General features: G+C 41.0%; 1 pseudogene; it reads right to left on the bottom strand.

The window, feature by feature from the left end:
• Positions 1-709: 709 nt before the first annotated feature.
• Positions 710-4,311, bottom strand: LOC123965096 (annotated as a pseudogene).
• Positions 4,312-5,024: the final 713 nt, after the last annotated feature.

Here is a 5,024-nt window from a genome sequence, read left to right as displayed (position 1 = left end):
GACAACAGCGGAAATCTTCAAACTATCTAAAGCAGAGAAAACAGTTATCCTGTCTATGCATGAGGCGGCGGGTAATCCGACCCAAACTCCCTAAAAAAATCACAGAGTTTTGTGAGTTGCTGAGTTAGGGGAAAATATATAAATGTTGCGAAATGCTGTCTACTACAAATTATTATTGACCCCTCTGTGAATACAGAAAATGTAATGCATGACGTTATTCCTTTCTTTGTATATAGTGTCAGTTTGTCCCGGGGTGTTGCAGTACTGGCGTGTAAGTTGCTCCTTCACTAAACAGCAGATCAGCTGCTGAGATCAGGACTTGATTTCAGTGGAACTTTCTTTTGCTGCAGCAGAAACGTTCAGTAAAAGATGTATTTTTGAAAGCAGTATTTATTTTATTGTCGTGACTGTTAATTAGCACATGCCTAAAACAACCTCAGGTTTAATTTAAAAGCTGATAGCTAAATAAGATGCATTTTGTAATTTTTGTAATCAATTTATAATCCAAATAGTCGATTATTCTTTGTAATCATCAATAGAGTAATCTAGAGTAATCAAAATAGTCATTGCAGCCCTACAGTAAATAAACACATCTCCACCCAAATATATCATGAAACAGCACTGTCTGTAAGAAGAAGAAAAATATCTAATAAACTTTCCAAGGTGAAATGTAGTTAAAAATCAAAGTCTGGACATGGTAGGCACTTACCTTGGGATATTGGTGGTGGCACGCCACGACAGCTAATGCTGAAGTCACTGTCGGTCCCAGTGGAGGTAAAGTTGATGAAGCCTGGCTGGTTGCTGGTGATCTGGCTGTTGATCCAGGACTGATACTGGGATACTCGGGTGTAGACTCCTGGGAGATTTGGCAGGACACAGGCGTTACCAAAACTCACGATTCCCGACTGGATCCAGCGACCGCCCTGCTTGCTCACCAGCGGACCTCCTCCATCCCCCTTAAAGGACAGAAACATTTAGGAGAAAGAATCTTTGCAGAAAGTGAAATCTGACAGAAACACAGGCATACAAATGATCACCTGACAGACATCCTTTCCTCCAGCACTGAACCCAGTGCACATCTTGTTGTTTGTGATCAAGCTCACTCCGTAGTTACAGGTACACTCTCTGTTTCCTACAATCGGCAGCTGCACCTCCATTAGGTTTTCGGGGAAAGGAAGGGACACTGAAGAGACAAGAATTTAGTTTAATAATCAAGTGTTCACATCTTTTAAAATGGTTTTACACAAAATGGGCAGTTTAATAAAACTGTGGCACACCTCGTGAGTTTCCAGGTGTTCCTCGGTTGATCAAACAGACATCCTCACTACTTGAACTTAAAGGACCATGTCAGCAGTTTTACAATATCTTAGCCCATTAAAGGGACAATGAGTAACTCTATTGTTAAACCAAAGGACAGGTCCCCCACCAAACTGCAAAACACTTCCAGTACTTCAGATTAAATTTATATAACGAATATAACCAATTCATAACAAAAGTTATCTCATTTCACTTTTCATATAGAGCAAGTTTAGACTGTCCTCTTTATATTATTACTAATATTTGGCGGCTGAGGCAAGAAAAGACTCCCTTTTAGGAGGTAGAGAGACTTCGAACCGAACCGGTTATGTAATTGCCTACAGGAAACATATGTAGATTGAAAAGGATTGGTCCAAGCATAAAACCTTGTGGAAATTTAGAGATGCCATGTAAATTGCCATGGCAGCAGACCTCGGGTAACACCTATCCACCTTTCGTAGAACGGCTTACAAAGTTACACCCGACGTCACAACGTTACTTATGAAGTTACCTTGATAAGTTAGTTACCTCGCTTCGTTTTACCTGATGTGTGTCACTTGGTTGTGCCCCACAATACAGTGCAGTTTTATTTGAATTTAGTTTTGTGTAACAGATTATAACCTTTGTTTTAATTGTCTATCATGCTTCCATGGAAGTCACATTATTCTGCTTTTTGCTAATAAACCTTGCAAACTGATGTCAGCTCTCCACTGTTGTGCGTTTGGGCACAAACCTGCTTATCACTCGATAAATCCTGAGAAAACATAGTTATTGCCACCCACTTTTAGTTCCATCACTGGCCCAACCGGTGGCCCAGGAGACAGTCCCCTTGTAGAAGGTGCTGCCTGTGGCTGCCAGACAGACGGGCTGGATGTAGGTGGTGAAAGTCACCGGAGAGGAGAGCTTCAGGAGGCAGATGTTGTTATCTAAAACAGATTTATAGTTGGGATGAATGATGATCTGTGATACTGTCCGAGACACTTGGTTGGGGTTTGATCCCTGTAGACTCTGGAGACCCAGATACACAGTCAGAGTGCTTGTGGTTAGGCCTGTTCTGAGGTAATCAGAAGAGAAACAAAACAAGCAAAGACATGAAAATCAGAACTGTAGTCAAGAGCATTTTAGCAGAGACCATTTTACAACCCCGTCTAGTTTGTATGGAACTTGATAGATGTTGCAACAGGGAGATTTAATTCCCACAAGTTAGTAATTTCTATCCTATTATTTTAATATATTATTCCCTTAAAATTATTAATTAATCCTTCAGTCTGCACATGTAGTTCTTTGATAGAGAGACTTTTAATGAATTTGGCTCTGCACACATGTGAACTGTGCTGATACTAATAAAGGCACACAGTTATCACATTTGTTCACACATTTCATCAGCTGATTTATTTAAGGAGTCGGCGGCTGCTTTCATCAGATGCAGTCGTGACCTCGGCTGGATGTGCAGACTTTCTTTCCCAGTATTTGCTTCTTCTGAATCTTTAATGCAGTTTAGTTACTTGTTTAGTCCGACTCCTTACTCGTTTAGTTTTATTGTTGTCTATATTTGGACTCCACTCCAAGCCTCATGTGACAGAATGGAAATGACTATAAATGATGTAGAAAGTTTATTGCTGACAGACAGACTCTCTCTGACTTAACTTGTCTCCATTATAAAAGTTAATGAGAGCTCCTCAGATATTGCACCTCGCTCCTCGGAGCAATAATTTGGGACGGCCTGCAAGGTAGCTGAGCAAAACAACTTCCAGTTCAAGTAAGGAAACGACGAATAAGAAATTGGAGATGCACCCCATGTTTACCGTCCAATTTGTAACTTGTGATGCAAGAAAGGAGTTTGAGACGTTTCTGATTGGATTGTTTCACAGTAACCAGTTTACAAAGCTGATAAAAGCTAAATCGCTGTCATTGCCATGGGTTCAGAGATTGCATTAGTGGCAACACGTTCCACCTCTTTTGGTCTCCACACCGACTATTAATCTGCATGCAATCAAAGCCCACTTAAACCTGACAGGTTGATAGTAGTCAGTAAGGCTGTGCAATATGACGAGGAGCACACGAGAGAATTCTGCTGTATGGACGAGCAACGCAACACTAAGTTACTCCAGCCGTTTCAGTGTCTCATCTAACTTTTAATGGCTTGCCCAGAGACATTCAGTTTACTTTCTAGCTCACCAAGACATGCTGTTGTTGTGATGTTAGCTATAGCAGCAGGAGAGCTGTATCACTGCCTGGAGCTCATAGTTACATTACTTGCTGTGTCGTTGTTCACTCTATATCATGGTGTTGGATTTCTAAAGATTAGCTAACCACCCACCTTTATGAGGCAGAGTTCATAATATTTCATTGAATTTACAAAGAAAATATTCTATATCAGGATATATATCGTTACTGGTATATAAAATGACCTATATCGGGATGTGAGATTTTAATCATATTGCACAGCCCTAGTAGTCGGACTACAAACGGAAACCAGATACTAAACTTGCCTATAGAGAGAGCTACAAAAATGAACCCTAAAATGCATCTTAAACTCTTGCTGGAATAATCCTCTTTAATTTTCTCCCCTGCCTCTTAAAGCAGCAGTATCCATCCTTTTTGGCTAATGACCCCTCAAAATGAATCATTGTCTGCTGATGTACATCATCACAGGTCAAAACAACACAGATTTTCTCCTTGGATGGTGATATCCATATATTTTTATCTGTCCTGTCAATCCTCTCAAGACCTGTTACATTTATCTTGCGACCCCTTGGAGAGATTCCTGCCCCCAGGTTGGGAACCACGGCCTTAGACAGGCTGTTTACACCACTGCATGGCATGTTGTTTATTTGTCGCCGCCCTACACTCACTGCTTACCTTGCACAGCACTGAGCAGCAGTCAGCACCCATTGATTGTTAATGAGGGTTCCTGCACAGAAGTGGTTTGCAGACTGACCTGCCAGGGCCAGCTGCCTGGAGAGGCCACCTGTCCTCCAACAATCCTGGTGTTGAGTGTTGGCTGACCACACTCTGAGGAGGGAGAGAAAGACAAAGTGGGGAAATAATAAAAATAATGAAGATACAATCCCCTCCAAAAGTATTGGAACGGTAAGGCAAATTAATTTGTTTTTGTTGTTCACAGAAGACATTTGGGTTTAAGATCAAAAGATGAGTATGAGACATCATCAATAAATATTAATGAGCCTGATCCAGAAGCAGCCATGACATCACCTCCACCAGGTTTTCTTCACAGCTCTCACCATATTTCTGTCATCAGCTACTGTTGTTTTCCCTTGGCCGACCTGTTGGACGTCAGTTGCTCAGTACACCAGTAGTTTCTTTCTTTTTCAGGACGTTCAGCATAAATTGTTGTGCTTGCTCTGCCCAATGTTTGTCCAATGGTTCTGCTCAATTTTCCTTCTTTTTTCAGCTTAACAATGGCTTGTTTTTCTCCCATAGACAGCTCTCTGGTCTTCATGTTGGTTTATCCTCTTTAACAGGAAATGCAGTCTTTATAGGTTTGAACCAAGGATGAAAACTTAGCCTAGTCATGCAGAGCTATTTAATGTTTGGACAATCAACCTAAAAGGTAACACCTGGGCAACAAGAAACATCTGTCAGTCACATGTTCCAATAGTTTTGCTCACTTGAAAAATGGGTGGGTTCAAACAAACAGTTGTTTGTCCTGAGTTGTTTAACACATCTAGATGTGAATACCAGGAAATGAGAGCTGAAATTCTGAA

Source organism: Micropterus dolomieu, unplaced genomic scaffold (assembly GCF_021292245.1).
Source record: "Micropterus dolomieu isolate WLL.071019.BEF.003 ecotype Adirondacks unplaced genomic scaffold, ASM2129224v1 contig_8662, whole genome shotgun sequence".
In the NCBI taxonomy this organism is placed as follows: domain Eukaryota; kingdom Metazoa; phylum Chordata; class Actinopteri; order Centrarchiformes; family Centrarchidae; genus Micropterus; species Micropterus dolomieu.
The sequence above is the reverse complement of the archived record's forward strand: the minus strand, read 5'-3'. Positions and strand labels throughout refer to the sequence as shown.